At 43.6% G+C, this 16,390-nt stretch overlaps 1 long non-coding RNA gene and 1 pseudogene across 7 annotated transcripts; one reads left to right on the top strand and one right to left on the bottom strand.

Annotated features, from left to right (window-relative positions):
* Nucleotides 1–1,848: 1,848 nt before the first annotated feature.
* LOC127327594 (uncharacterized) lies at nt 1,849–4,148 on the top strand. 7 transcript variants are annotated; one of them, XR_007868625.2, is made up of 6 exons: nt 1,851–2,058; nt 2,145–2,239; nt 2,374–3,011; nt 3,097–3,190; nt 3,615–3,725; nt 3,945–4,148. It is a non-coding gene; the product is annotated as an uncharacterized lncRNA (long non-coding RNA). The 7 variants fall into 7 exon arrangements; XR_007868626.2 differs by having other exon boundaries at nt 1,851–2,239; nt 2,374–2,470; nt 2,557–3,011; XR_007868627.2 differs by having other exon boundaries at nt 1,855–2,239; nt 2,374–2,470; nt 2,932–3,011.
* Nucleotides 4,149–4,465: 317 nt separating this feature from the next.
* On the bottom strand, nt 4,466–14,974 carry LOC127339598 (uncharacterized; annotated as a pseudogene).
* Between the last annotated feature and the right edge of the window lie 1,416 nt (nt 14,975–16,390).

Raw genomic sequence — 16,390 nt, 5'->3', positions numbered from 1 at the left:
TTTCATGATGTAGATATTTATATTTTGTTTTTCACATTTAATCATACTTTGTAAACTTTTATTTTAACTAAATTTATAAGCCCTAATCACCAGGAAATTCAATTTGGCTCATGGATATATATGCTCCCTCTACCATAAAAGCATATTTCGAAGTGTTAAAAAAATTTGATAAAAAATTCTACATGTTCGTAAAGTTTCGTGGAAAAATGATATCTTTTATGAAGATGTACGTGTGAAAAAATGATATCTTTTATGAAGATCTCATTAAACAACTTTGTTACGCGTAGCACGTGAAGATGTACGTGTGAACTTTAAAAAAAATTATATTTCAATATATATCTAAGATGCATTTCAAAATATAGCAAGCATATGGGGATATTCACTTTGGCTCATATGAGCATTTGCTCCCGTTATAATCTACATTTTGAAGTGTCAAAAAATTCTAAAATAAAATTTTCCATATACATCTACATATTTTATGCTCATACACAATTTTTTTTAAAAAAATAAAAAAATTTGTGGCAGTAAAAAAGACAAATTTTGATGCTATAGCATGACTACGTACAAGACAATTTTTTGTCTTTTTTATACACGCCACATAAAATGTTTTTTTCTCCATGAAAACTTGTGCACTAACATAGAATGTCACGATGTACACCAAAAAATTTATGTCCGATTTTTTTGTCATTTTTAAAATTATTTTTTAATTATTTTGTATAATGGGAGCATTTGCTCCTATGTGCCAAAACGTCTCCTCCAAGCATATGCTCCAACGTGACAAAACACCACTCCCCTATCACCGCATTGAATTTTGGGTGTCTGTGGTAACCATGGTCACCTTGGAATGACTTTCCCATTTGCTTAGTCTGTGACATCGCTTGTATCCTCTGCTAGGTTTAATTAATGCCATGAAAGATATTCTCAATCAATAAAGCAACTAGTTTCTGTAAAAACAATTTGCTATTTTATAATTCCCTCTAGAAATAAAAATTGTCATTTCTAAGATAAAGTATATAGCTGACAATATAAAAAATCACCCAAAAAGAACAGCACAACTCATTCATAATGATACTCAGCGAAAGGAACTAAGTTCAGATTAGTTTTATAAAGTATGAAGATAATACGTAACGGTGTGATACAAACGAATAAAATAACAAGCTCCTAGTTGTCGTCATCTTTGGCCCAAAATCATGCACAAGCAAGATCCTTCAGATAAGCAAGTATAACTTCAAGATCCTTCATAGGCACAGCAAGAACTACAGTACTAAATAACCCGATGCAGTTAACAGCTCCCATAGTAACCACCATAATAACTTAATAAGTTCAGCAATGATAATACACAGCAATGAGACATAATTAAACGTGACTTCACAAGTTTCAGGGAAACATGACCAGATAGGCATTGGAAACTAGGTTGTATATGTAGAGGCCAGAGCAATTAAACGTTTCTTTTCAAGAGATAACAACTTGAGGAAAAACAAATCTACCAGACCACACACACAAAAAGAGATCATCATAGTAACCACCATATATAGGATCTTTCGGATAAGCAGCTATAACTTCAAGATCTTTCATAGGCACAGCAACAACTACAGTACTAGATAACCCGATGCAGTTAACAGCTCGCATAGTAACCACCATAATAAGTTCAGCAACGATACATAGCAACTTAAATACTAACGCATTTTGCACAGGATCACCGAACACCATACATACGACAGAGAGATACATAACCTATGAGCAGTTAGCAATATAGCATCGTCAGATAACTTGGGAGCAGCTTGATTACCAACAAGCCACCAATGGGCAACAATATAACACCTTCACTTTAGTCCTGAGGGAAGAGCCATGCTGCCAGAAGCATCTCCACTACAACGGGACCCTACATATGGCTACGTATATACTCCAACGAATTAGATATGCGCTGCTAGGGAAAAACTTCTCCACTTCGCGAGCGAGCGAATAGATAAGACGTGATCTATAACTGCCCGTAATCCCGATCCTCTCATCCAACTAGTATTACGCACCGGCCTCTGCTGGCACCCACCCCACAATCCCGTGCGAGCATCCTCATCTCGACATCATCTATTGATCCCCGTCCATGGTTTCTGCCCCTCATGATTCGTTCTCGTATTGGGATGCAGAGGACTAGGATATAATTTGCGGCGGCGAGAGGAACATCACTGCATCACCAACCATGACGAGCACGGCTAGGTGCAGCGGCACCTCTGGAGATCCGGTAATCCTATTCTAAACTGGAGATCATTCAATTTATTTCTCTCCCCATCCAATTGTTGCGGTCTTTGATTGGATTGATCTTTCCGTCATTATCTATGTCGTGTGCTTAGTGGATCTGTGATGCTCCGCCTGCAGTTCCTGCCCTTGATTCACAGATGTTCGCCCGTCCGCAGTTCCCGTACCACGAGTATCAACTGCCCTGCCCTCACCCAGCTTCGCCTCCCTTCATCAGGTGACTATCTAGGTCCTACAGGTCATCGCTCCCTTCTACAAATTTCAGTACATGATTTGTTTCCCTAAAATTTTATATCAAGGTAGGTTCTGCGTTCCTGACGGAGTTACTGCGATATGTAAGTTGTGTTGTGTCTAAACATCACCTTGTGTTTATGGTTTGTTTAATTTGAGACTCGTATGGTTGATTACTAAGTCTATATCGTTTTGGTTTGCTGGTCCATAAATATTAGACATACCATGCCCAGTAATCTTGTGATTTTCTATGTACAGAATACATATCCGCTCTTTCCTGTATATACACTTGAAAAATTATGTTACAGACCAGTTCGAGTCTGTAGGATATACATGTGGTGATGTGGAGACAAAGTAATTTATTAGCTCAAATTCTTCTTACATTCATCGTATGCAATTTTCAGGATTGCGCTTCTTCTAATCATATATTTAAATAAACCTTACTAGTACTCAAGGAGGAGGGAGACCGCTGAGATCTAAAATTCTTTGACTTCCTAGACTATGTCTTATGTAGTTTTGTTTTTCAGGTAATCATTAATTAGATGGAGCTATACACAATAGTGTTCAAACTTATGTTGGTTTCTTACGATAGCGTGCTTTGTGCTTTTGCAGTTTCAGACCAATGTCATATCTTCAGTATTTGACTATTTGTGTACTGCAAATATGAGAAACATAAAGCCAATTGTACAGAAGAAAGGTTCATAAGGTAATCACAGTATGGTATATCCTGGTGCCGTCTTTCGTCTTGAGGTAGATATAATCTGTCTAGGCATATCAAATACTAGCATAATACTTAAGTATGAAGACATGTCCGAATTTAGCTACTTCTGAATAATGATATATTCTCTGGATATTTACTATCAGGTTTACTTCCAGAAAGATGCACGTTGAGTCAGCAAAGTACATAAATGCTTATCGAATTAGGATGCTACATCTTTTATTCTGCCTACTATATTTTTTAAAATCTTTTACTCTCTGAACTATAACAGGTTTAGTCAAAAGAAAATGCTTATCCAATTAGAATGCTACATCTTTTATTCTGTCTGCTATATTCATTTAATCTTTTACTCTATGAACTACAAAAGGATTTGTAGAAAGATTGAAGGCTCTAAGTACTTCGTGTAAATCAGATTGCACTCCCGAGTAAAGCTCTCCTCGACGACTGCGGAAGCCTGCGAAGATTAATAGGACCTGGAAAGAAGAGGACATGCAAGAATCTGCTGCAACCAAGAGATAATAATGTGCGTATGACAGGAAAAATTATCATTTTCTTCTTGTTACGTTTGACATTTTTCTTCGAAACAGATGACAAGCGTTATTAGATTCCTTCTAATGTTGGAAGATCAATTACGTCATGGCATTTGTCCTTTGTATTTGCAGCTATTACAAACTATTTTCTTAATTTATGGTTCGTCTTGCTAATGGCGCGTTACTTACCTCAGTTTGTTTTGTTGTTGTAGATTCCCAATATAAATGGATGATGCATGGCTGAGGTGCTAGTAGCAAGTTCGAGAATAGTGCTACTACCAGATAGTTAGAAATTATTGTTTAGCATTATATTTTCACATGTACACATGTTAATGTTGTATCTATTGGATCGTGTTCTTTGTAAAGCTACAAAGTAAATTTAATATATGAGGCCGTTCTGCTTATAATGTTGCGGATCTTGTGCACTCCCGCCGTTGAGCAAATAATCATTGTTGGCAACATATAATCTACCATTAATTGTTTGAGCTATCTAGTAACTCTTCTGAGATTTTGCTATGATTTGTTCCGTCATTCCAAAATCATTTCATGCAGGGTAGCCACCAACGCATATGAAGTGTTGTTCGGCTCTATCTATATACGTTGCTATCTTATAACGCTTCTTCATGTCGTTTACCAACGCATGTGTATGTGTGGTTGTAGACCCTTGCAACGCCACCAACGGCAACACATAGCAAATCCGTTGGTGTAGGTGCTACCAACGCTTATATGGACATTAGGCAACGCATCGATGTGTTGCTGAAGGGGGGTTCCTGTTGTAGTGCTCATTGCAGCGCTTCCAGGAAATCGTTGGAGAAGCGGTACGAACTGTGCCAGATCTCATGTCATAGACGTGGAAAGACGTGTTCTCGTCTTCGTAGTGGTACTCCACACGATTCTGCTCATCATCATCCAAGAAGAAAATAAGATCACCTGAAAACCCGTACGCAGAAACAGACATGGCCCTGGAGCACCTTTCGTCCTAGATACAGCACCTGGTCATCCCCCACGGTGGACGCCTTGACCCACCGTGAATGCTCAAAGTCAGCCTCAAAAACCTCAAACTTGCTCTGTCCAGCAACAACTTTACCTTTCACTCCAGGTTCAGGCACCCGGCACCAAATCACCCTGCGTACCATCAGCAACGCCCCACATGATTCAACCAAGTAGAGCTTCTTGCGGGGCCTAGTGTTGTTTTCGAACACAGCTGGATACCATGGATCGCCCTTGATGACCCTTCCAATCTTAGAAACCTGTGGATCGCCTGTGCTATGGTCCTCGCTGATGTTCACCACAAGGAGGTTCTCGTCTTTGGCAACGGCGTAGAGCTTGCCCTGGTAGAACACCATGTCTTCGAAGACCTTACACCGATCGTAGGCGCGCACTGACCACGCCGAGGCCCCTGGCTGGCACATTAGAATCTGACTGGTGTAACCAATGCCAGCCAACGCCGCAACAAGATTTGGCGAGCACATGATTAGCTTGCTTATGTGCAGCTTCTTTGAGCCCCTGATATGCATCCATGTAGTGTAAGGGTCAGCAATTTTTGCCCTTCCGATGTTTAACCATTTAGCGACAGCATTTGGAGGCCTGAGACGGACGCACGAGAGAGCAGGAAGCGTCACGGTGGCCCTGGAGAAGGGGTCGACCAGGAAGCATCCGTCGTCGCGGGGGAAGACGAGCCAGTTGCCGCAGGCGCTCTGGTACCCGGCGAAGCCGCAGCCAGGGAAGCGGAAGGGTTTGGTGTAGGGGAGGCTGTAGAAGGTGCCGTTGGGGAGCGCGAGCAGCGGATGTGGCGGAGGAAGGGGCAGCCTCGTAGCGGCACGCCACTGTGGGCACACCTCTGCGAAGCGAGCACGGTCGACGTACGCAGGGAGCAGGCGGAGCACCAGGACGGCCAGGTCCAGTGGGATGGCCGACCATGACGGCGGTGGCTGCAAGTGAGGCCCCAGGAGCAGAGGAAGCTGAAACTGCGTGGAGAAGCAAGACAGACCAGCTCCGTCCCGGTGTTGGTCGATTTGCCGGTCGCACCGCACCGGCGAGGATGCCGCTGTTATGAGCGGAGCTCAGCGCGCAATTTTTTTTCTTCTCTAAGTGAGTGTGACCAAGTGTGTAGCCGTCCCAGCCCAGGGACGTAAAATGGGCCGGGCACTGGCTCACTGCCATAAAGGAGAAAACATCCCGGTAGCGGACAAAATCGAAAATGACACTTGAAAGCTTCAGAAAATCTAAAACTAAATCTTAGATGTAGAAAATGATGAAATCTAGTAATTTGTAAAAACTAATCCGTAATTTGTTGCATTGTGGGCTGAGAAACAATGAACGATAGACATTTTCAAAACATAGAAATTCGTCAAATTTGTCATTTTTGTCTAGCCTAGAACATAACGATTATTAAATTACGATTTTAAATTCTAGTAGAGTTCAATATTATCTAGACCTAGGATTTTCATTATGATTTTTTTTAACTTACAAATGTCGATTTAGAAATGTTTTTTTGATGGCCACCATGGAGCTCAACTTCATTTTTGGTTTCTGAAAAAACCCGAACTTTTCCGAAAAGAAACCACATTTTCTAGATTTTCATGTTTCAAATAATTTACTCGGATATTGGTGTTTCATAAGAATATGTTATGAACATAATATTTGATTTTAAGAAAACGAAAAGCCTTTTGTAACATGTTTATCCTCCTGTGGAAAAATATGATTCATGACAAATCAAATCCTTTTTTGGAACTTTTAGAAATTGTTTCAACAAATAAAATGTTTACTGCTACAAATTGTTTGGGCATATTTTTACCCTCTATAGTAATATTCATGTATGATCAAATAAAAAATTCATACAATTACTGCTTTCAAATATAAAATTGTTCGACACGTAAAAAATACCGAAGTAGGTGTTAGATTTTTGTAGAAAATCAGTACTAAAACATACACCAATTGAAAAGTAAATGACCTCCCAAAATAACATCAATGGATCAAAATTATACGACCTCTCAAAATGGATCCAAAAGGGAAGAAAATGAAAAACGACCGAGCAATAAAGCTACTGCCCAATATATTTAACTTGGGTTTAGTAGTCTAGTGGTAGTGACCAGCATAATAAGAAGAGCTGCAGAGACCACCAAGCCAAAGATAATGCACATTTTTACGATCATTCATCGCCACAACAACAACCACGAGAGCTGAAAACCGATGCTGCTACCAGATTTCATAGTAGTATTAAGTAAGCAGCACAATAAGTTCAGACAAGCACCAGCACAATAAGTTCAGACAAGTGTCAAATACTCCGCGTGCGCATGGCCAATGGCAACGCAGGGAGCAAGAGAAGGGAGCGGGGCCAGCGGACGCGGCAGGATCAGGCAGCCCAACTCGGCAACTCCCCAACGCAGCTACCCAAACGCGCCAACCATGGCGGGAACGGGTAGGAGAGGAAAGCAGGAGGTACGTGAGGAGAAGGAAGATGCGGGTACCTCGAGAGATCAGCGCCGTCCCGGTGTCGAAGCTGGGTTCGATATGCCGTTTGTTGAACAGACTTGTAATGTACTACCTCGGGACAACTCTAATGGGACGAAGGCAGTATAACATTGTGTAAATGTGTAGAGTAAAGCTGTGGTTGATTCGATAGAGATTATTCCCGATTCCATATCTTCTATAGATATCTTAAGAATCAAGGAAATCTATAGGGAGTTAATACCGAATCGATCAGTGTGATCTCTCGTGATTGTTGAGCCTTTGTGCTCGTTTTTTTTAGATAATGGGCACTTTATTACTTATAAAAGCAATTACACCCGATCTCTGCATAGCTAAGATGCACATAGCCCAAGGTAAATAAAAGGCGAATTATATATCAAACATGAGCAATTGTAAGACGCCTAAGAGGAAAGCGGAGGCCTAAGAGGAAGGCGGAGCCTTTGTGCTCCTATATGACAAGTAGACAACCCAAGGTGAAGTGCTTGATTCTATTAGGCGAATTACATATCAAACATGAGCAATTGTAAGACCCCTAAGAGGAAGGAGGAGGCCTAAGAGGAAGGCGGAGCCTTTGTGCTCCTATATGACAAGTAGACATCCCAAGGTGAAGTGCTTGATTCTATTAGGCGAATTACATATCAAACATGAGCAATTGTAAGACCCCTAAGAGGAAGGAGGAGGCCTAAGAGGAAGGCGGAGCCTTTGTGCTCCTATATGACAAGTAGACAACCCAAGGTGAAGTGCTTGATTCTATTAGATTTTCATGGTAGCCGAGCTAAGAGATCTTCAACTAAAAAAAAGAACCAAAGAGGTTTTTAGTTCAAGACCTAGCTGGCGCATTATAAAATAAAAATATTGCAACCTACTTTCGGTCCACGTTTAGGCGTGAGGTTGCCACCGTGTGGCCTACTGCCAGACCTCTAAGAATTCCTGCTACTCCACTATGGACCATAACCTTCCACAGTTCCACTGCTTAGATCTAGCATGTAAGCCCTCCCGTATGCCTCCAATTTCGCCCCTAAGACACTTGATGGCTGAATCGGTAGTTTTTACATGTTCCTTGGATTTGTGGCACTGGATATTTGAGGATCTTGTGAATGTCTCTGTTTTTGTGCATCGCTGATGTTTCTGTACAATGAACAAGAGAGATATGCCAACAATGATTGTACGTCAAACATAAAGAAAACGAACCACTCAAATCTTGCGCAGGCCTATATTCTCATGCATAGCTGGATTGTAAATTTGTAGAGCACCACTTTTTTTAATAATAATTGGGGAACAGTTGCTGTATGCAAGCTGAATAATGGAACGTTTTGGATTATGTAGCCTCTAACCATCTTTTTGTAGCATCTTAACTTGGAATTGCAAGCGTTTTTTTGTGTTTACTTATATCTGGATTCTCCAAAGTTAATGTGTAATTCACTAATTTTGTAGAGGAGTACAACATGTTGATAATCATGTTGCTCTGTACGAATGTCATAACACCAACACAGGTACACCGCCATTTTGTTTACGCAGATACCCAACCTTCAGCTTTTTTCTTTGTAGAACGGCAGAAACAATGTGCCATTTTGCTTACGCGCGCAGATACTGAATGTACGAAAAAAAGTTCCTTATCAGAATTCTTTAGCCTTTTTGTTCAGCATGATTTATTTCTGATGATAAGAAGCAAGAGGTTTGTAGCTTACACTAGTGGAAAACAGGCCTAATGTCGAGGGCCGTAAGACCCTTTTGTCGCGGGCGGCCAGCTGCGACAACGGGAGCGCGACAAAAGGCTCTACCTTTTGTCGCAGGTCGCTTACCACCCACGACATAAGGTCCACCACGTGGCGGCCATGGGGCGCGCAGGGGACACACCCTTTTTGTCGCGGGTGGTAATACAGCCCGCGACAAAAGGCCCTCTACGTGGCGCGCGCAGGACGCTCCTCCTTTAGGGTTTGAGGGGTGCAGCCACCCCCATCCCGCCACCGCCCCTTTTTATTTCATTTTTTCATTTCAAAATAAAATTTTCATATATTTGAGCCCTACTACAGAAGCTGTACACATTCATGCATTATATATAGATCGAGCAAACAAATATTCGAAGCAAAAGTCTATTCGTAGACTCCTTACATATACATGGAGCTCACGACTACCGGGACTAGAGCCCGTCGTCTATTCAAACTATTACACGGGGATCATGACCATTTGCTATTTGGACTAAACCTTCCTTTGTCGTCTATAATTTCTCTCATCAGAAGTCCCGCCACTTCCTCCGCAATTCCTAGTAGGTGTTCGCGTCGTTGGAGCTTCTCCCGCATGAACTCGACCTATATAGGAAAATGAGATGAATATGACTATATCAATCTTGATAACGAAATATTGACGATAATAAATTAAAGTTGTGAATTTTATTGCTTACGTTGAATCTATTATCGTTCTTCTCAGTGGTTAACATGCGAATGTACTCGCAAACGTAGTATCCACATAGATTCGTCCCCTGTGGCTGCTGGTCGCACGGTACATGAGTAAATGTTAGCTTCTCTGCGAAGTTACCCTTATTGCGCTTCTTGAAAACTCTCCAAACCCTGCCAGGCAAAAATATGATTGAATGAGTGTATAATTAATTGATATCTCACGAAAGATATAGCGCGACAATTAATGATTGAAATTACCTCTGGAGCAACTTCTGCAAGTCAAGGAACCCTTCCAGGCCTCTACTCAATGGGTCCCTTACTTCAACTATTCCCTTATCAACTTGAATATCTAGCAGAATGCAGTGGAAACTGCACATGTTTATATATATATATATATATATATATATATATATATATATATATACGTCATGAATTACACTTAACATCGAGCAAGAAAAATTGAATGTGTACAACAGATCAGTAAGACTCTCACCTGTAGTTGTAAGGAAACAGTATTGAATCACAGAAATGTTGCTCCGTTATAATCCTTAGTAGGTTTCCCCCCGTTTCTTCGTCTTTATCCCTTATTGAAAGGACGAGATGTCGCCTAGAGGGGGGGGGGGGGGGGTGAATAGGCGTTTAAAAACTCTTCCGGATTTATCTTGTAAGAATGCGGAATTAAACTAACGTTTAGTTTACAAGCACAAACCAAAAATATGCTAAGCTTAACTAAGTGTAACAATAATAACTAGAGCTAAGCAAGATAGGCACAAGATATATGTAGCACAAGTGATAGCAAGATATATGTACTTCAAGCACGATGGCTATCACAAGGAAAGAGAGCTCGGGTATAGAAATAACCGAGGCACGCGGAGACAAGGATGTATTCCCGTGTTCCCTTCCTTTGCAAGAAGGTACGTCACGTTTGGAGGAGTGGAGGTCCCACGAAGGATTCCCCAACGGCACGAAGGCTCACCCTATTCTCCGAGCCACACCCACGAAGGATAATGGCCCTTTCCTTATGGTTAGCTTTTCCTCCACTCCGGAGATGGCAAGCTCCACAACCACTTCACAAGCTCCACGAAGGAGAAGCCCGGGCCTCTTCACAATCTTCCTTGAAGAGATCACCGGGGCACCAACCGCCAAGCCAACTAGGAGGTCTCCCTCCAAGAGTAACAAGCTCACGGTCTCTCACTCGAACTAATCGTGGTGGAGAGCTCAACACTATGCAATGATGCAAAGCAAGAACACTAGAGGTGTTCGAGTCCTTCACACTCAAATCCCACCCAAGCAACAAATGCTAGGATGAGATTAGAGAGGAAGAACAATGGGGAAAGTCAACAAAAGACTCCAAGATCTAGATCCAAAGGGTTTCCCTCACTTAGAGGAGAAATTGATTGGTGGGGAATGTAGATCTAGATCTCCTCTCTCAAATCCTCAAGAATGGGCAAGAATCATGGGAGGAATCAAGAGGGGAAGCAAGTTCTTCAAATAGCAACAATGGAGGTGGAGAAGGGGAAGAACTAACTCAGCCCAAGGTGGAAGAAGGGCTATTTATAGCTAAAGGGAGAAAATAACCGTTGGGGAGGGCAAAGCTTCGAGGAATCCGGTTGACCGGATCTGGGACCGGGCGGTCCGGTCGAGAGCCCGGTCAGAACGGGCCTGTGACCGGAACCGTCGGTCCAAACCGGGCGCCTGACCGGGCGGCGACCGGGCGACAGGTAAAGTCCCCTGGATAGCGCCCGGATTGCACCGGACCAGGGCCCGGTCGGCGCCGGGCGCATCCGGTCCAGAACCCGGTTGGCCGGGCTCCTGACCGGACCACCCGGTTGCATGGCCGGTTGACCGGGCCACAGACCGGATAAAACATGTTTATAAAAACTGTGATAACTTTTGTGTCCGGACCCCGATTGACATGAAACCAATTTTGTATGATTTTAGAGAGGGAGTCTCCCACCGTCAAGAAACGGTGAAGACGTCCAAACTCGAAAACGCAATAGAAGATGCATGCGGATTCCGTTTTCGATGAACTTGGGCTTGTTGTAAAGCTAGCAACAAGCTCAAGAACCTCACACAGAGAAACACCAAGAAGCAATAGGGATATGCAAAGTATGCAAAGGATTGAGCTCCCTAAGACGATGTGATCAAGTTACCCAACCGAAAGCCCCTCTTGATAGTGCGGCTATCTATCCTATAATCCGGTCTCCCATCAACCACCTTGAGACCGGTAAAAGGAAAAAACCTAGCAAGGCCATACCTTTGCCTTGCGCATCCCGCTTGATCTTGACGATAGCTCTTCAAGCTCCACTCAAGCCGAAATGCCTCACTTCATCATTGATGCTTTGTGAAGACTCACAAATGCTCCCACATACACCATGATGGGAAAGCTCCATTGATGCACATCTTCACATGTCCATTATCACCAAATGGACGGCAAGCTTCAAGCATATGATCCTCTTGAGATGCTCAACTTGAACTTGCCCAACTCAACCTTGATGACGATCACCACTTGATGTCATCCTCTCATGGGCTATATGAGATCTCACTTTTGATGCATGCCCATGGAAAGATACCTAACCCACATGGACAACACAAGTGCACATATATGATGGGTTAGTTCATAAAGCATAATTGACAAGGCTTACCATACCACATGACTTTATGTGGCACATTCTTCATGCTTCATGTGTTGACCAAACTTGAATCTATTCTTCACTCTTTGTATTGGTCAACCTTGTATCTTCATGGCATCCATACTTGAATCCAACACAAGTAGTACCTATGGAATATTCCTTCATATAAACTCAATGAAAACATTAGTCCATAGGGGTTTCATTAATTACCAAAACCACACATAGGGGCAATATACCCTTACACTTACCGTGTCATGATGTACTTTATTTGGGTCAACAAACCCAGTATTGATTATATTCTTTATTCTGCATTCATCGATCTTCAGTCTGCATAAGAGAGTACATAAGATATAGTGAGTATATGTAATGAACAGGAACAACTGAATGAACAGGAACTTATATGTAGTTAACAACTTACAAGCAATAGCAGCTCATGAGAGATTTGTCGAGGGAGTCTAAATTGAATAACTGCCAGAGTTCGGAAATCTCAATATGGAGAACCTCCCTTCGGAAGTAATATGCATCTGGGATATTCGCCACGATGAATGTCGTGTTCTCCTTGCACACATCAAGGTACCACTGATGCAAATTCCGCATATGAGTTGGCAGTTGATGCAGCCGCTCTCTGCTGACCAAGTCGGCCCCGTAGACAAATTTAGGGGCTATATCAGCAATGGGTAGTGCACCATCTTGGGAACCCAGCAATTCCTCCACAGTACAGCCTATTTGAGCCACTAGCTTCAAGGTTTCTTCCATATCGATGCCACCATGTCCCTGGTACACCGAGGGAACATCTAACACTTTGATGTGTGGGATCGATTGTTTGGTCTGTTCTCCGAGCTGGGGAACTTTCTTTCTTTTCGTGCTTGTTGTCGTCGCTTGCTTGGCCTTGAGGGGTGCACTCGATTGCTTCCCGGCTACACTTCTAGTTGATGATTTGCTCGTGCTAGCACTATCCTTCTCATTGCTCTGCTCAATTACCTTCGCAAGTGTGCGTGTATAGTCATCCTTCTTCTCGTGTAAGTCATATTGCGATGGTGTGTTCAGAAAATCAAGAGCATATGCTTTTTTGCTTCCCTGTATATGGTGCTGGGGGCTTGGGTTTCTCCTTATGAAAATGCTCATGATTGTGTTTCTTTACAACGGCATCAGTTTCCTCTTCAGTAAGATCGTAAGGACGGGGGGGAGGAACCTTTGGTACTCTTGGGAGGGGCGACAGTCGGCGGACAAGACTCTTGAAACTCTTCCGCTTGGGTGCATGCCGAGTCTTAGTGGGCGCAGGCGGCAGCGCAGGAGATGGAGATGGACTAGGGATGTGGTGGTCATACTCATGGGGTGATGGTGGCATGTGACCACTCGGAGGAGGTGATGGTGACCTGCGATCACTTGGAGGAGGTGATGCTGACATGCGATGACTACTAGGGGGTACCTAGCCTGGAAGCCTGATGTTTTTCTTCTCCCAAAGAATGAGGTCACCCAGTACGTCTTCGAGTGTAACCTGACCTTCACCTCCCGGGATTTCAAGCTACAATGACTCAAACGTTGGTACAATTGAATCCACCCCGACACGAGCATAGCCAGCTGGAATCTCATTGCCACGCCATAGTGCCAGCTCACCTTCAGGTCCTAATGCAGGTAAAACATAGCCGACCGCCACCTTAAGAGATATGTTCCTAACACCTCATGGAGATCACAAGGTGTTTTCTCCTTGATTCCATCCACGGGGTAGCCAGGACCGCCATCTATCATCCGTGTACATTCAGGCGGGGCCTCCGAGTCAGCCACGCTGCTGCTTCGCCGCTGAGATATGCCGGCGGTATTATCTGGCTCGCGTCGTCCTTTAAGTTCGTCAATCTCCCGCTGCTGCTGCTGAATCTCCCACTGCTGATGGTCAAGTCGGCGTTGGAACTCGGTCATCCGGTCATTCTGCACCTCCAGCTGGCGTTGTTTTGCTCTCGCTCGGCTTCTATAAGTCTCCGCGTCGTCCGGAAACCCAAGCGACCACGGATAACTAGGGCCGAAACCTCTTGTTCGTCCTCCCTTTTCAGGATTACCGAGGACAAGCGTCAGCAAGTCTTTCTCTCTATCGGGAACAAACTTCAATTTTCCCGATTTAATAGCTGCCGTCACTTCAAGCCATTTTTCCCTGGGTATCTTAACCTTGCTGTCACTTTGAACAAGGTCCCCTGTCCGCATGTCATACTCACAGCCATGCGCAAGGAACCAATTTCGAGCCCTCAAGTCCCAGTTTTCTCAGATGGGTTCTGGAATGATCCCATTCCGCTGCATCTCAGCCTCTTGTGCTTCCCACTTAGGCATGGCTACTTGGTAGCCCCCTCGCCCCGTATGATGGTGATATGTCTTTTCGCTTGCATTCTTCTTGTTTTTCTTTGACAATGCCACAGCATCCTCTGAGCTCTTGTACTTCACAAATGCACCTCAGTTATGCTCCTGCTTCGATAGATAGCCTTCGAATTTTGGAGGCTTGTTGTCCTCCTTATAATTTGCCCATAACCGGTTCTTCCACGCCTGGAAAAGTTCCCCCATCTTCTGAAGAGCCCACTTCTTCACTAGCTGCCTCTGCTTGTCCATCTCAGTCTGCGATCCCAATTCTGGCAAGGTGAAATGTGCCATGAGGTCATCAAAAAGCTTGTCTTTGTACCTATCGGCAACCTCACTTTCGGGCACCTTCTTGCTCTTGTTCCATTCTCTAATAGTGATCGGGATGCGATCCCTAACCATAACTCCGCACTGATTTTTAAATATCGTTGCGGCTTGTGCGGGTTCCAGCGGTTGGCCTTTAGGTGATATACATGTAATTGTCCAGTGGTCATCTTTGCCCAACTTCTTTGCCGGGCCTCGTTTGTCCAACTTATTTTGGGAGGCCTAAGAGAATAAAAATTAATTAATTTATATACATGTACATATAGAATTCCATTAATACATTTAGTGATCATATACCTCGCCATCACCGGAGCCGTCGGCTTCTCCATCATCGGAGCCGTGGTCATCTCCATCACCGGAGTCGTGGTCTTCTCCATCAACGAAGAATTCGTCTTGTCCATCACCGGAGCCGTCGGCTTCTCGGTCGCCTTCTAGATCGGCTTCGCGGATTATGTCCTCGACTATGTCTTCCTATTCGAAGTCTCGATGGAATAATGGATCCATTATTTTTGCAAAATATTAAATCGATAAGTACATGTTCTAACCCTAACCAAACACTAACCAAACTGTGGGCGCCAACTGCCATCGTGGTGGAACAACAGATGCCATGGGTAGGCTTAAGATAGGGGCCGGATGTACGCTTGAGGATCCGGGTGAGGGGAAGGATTAGAGGGAAAAGGAGATTGAACTCAGGCTTGTATTGATCTCAAGAACTTGGCCAAAGGCCAGAGGTTGAAGATGTACGGACTACAAGGTGAGAACCTACAGCCCAAGGGTCGATCATTTAATGCTCATCTATTCATCCGTTTATTCGTCCCCCGCACAGGGGTGCCCCTCCTCTCCTTATATAGGGGAGAGGAGGCTTACAAGAGAAGGAATCTAGGGGTATCTTTGCTGCCCTAAGCTACTTTATAAATCTACTTTGGCTCCAGGGATGACGCTTCTGTCTTTAATCAGAGGGCTGATGATCTCTTCCGGTATCTTTATCGCCAGCTTCTGCTTTGACGTCAGGGCTTCGATTAAAGATGAAGTGCTTCGCTCATCTTGTCCTTTGGTCCTTGAGGGAATCTTTGACCGGGGTGTCGACATGCTACAGTTGAGCTTATGTCGGTTCTCCGGTATCTTTACCTGTGAGCCCCGGCTTCTTTCCCTTTGTATCTCAAACTCTTCTCTTGAGTATATCGACAGGCTTAGATATCACCTGCTTCCCGTACTCCGGCATACCCCTCCTGGTATACCGGACAGTATCAACTTAGCACTGTTAAACCTAGCTTTCAGAATCCGGATAAAACATTAATCCGGTATACAAATAGCTTATCCTGGCATATTTGCCATAGTCTTGACCTACCGGGGGTCATCCCCCGAACACATGACCTACTCCAAGAAACCTACAAGAAGGCTCTTGGATCAATGAATGATCCCATTATTGCTGAAAATGTTGCTAGTCCCTCCACCTCATTTACTTGTGAGCATGACAAACTTGTTGAGGAACAT

Source organism: Lolium perenne, chromosome 1 (genome assembly GCF_019359855.2).
Source record: "Lolium perenne isolate Kyuss_39 chromosome 1, Kyuss_2.0, whole genome shotgun sequence".
Classification (NCBI taxonomy): domain Eukaryota; kingdom Viridiplantae; phylum Streptophyta; class Magnoliopsida; order Poales; family Poaceae; genus Lolium; species Lolium perenne.
The sequence above is the reverse complement of the archived record's forward strand: the minus strand, read 5'-3'. Positions and strand labels throughout refer to the sequence as shown.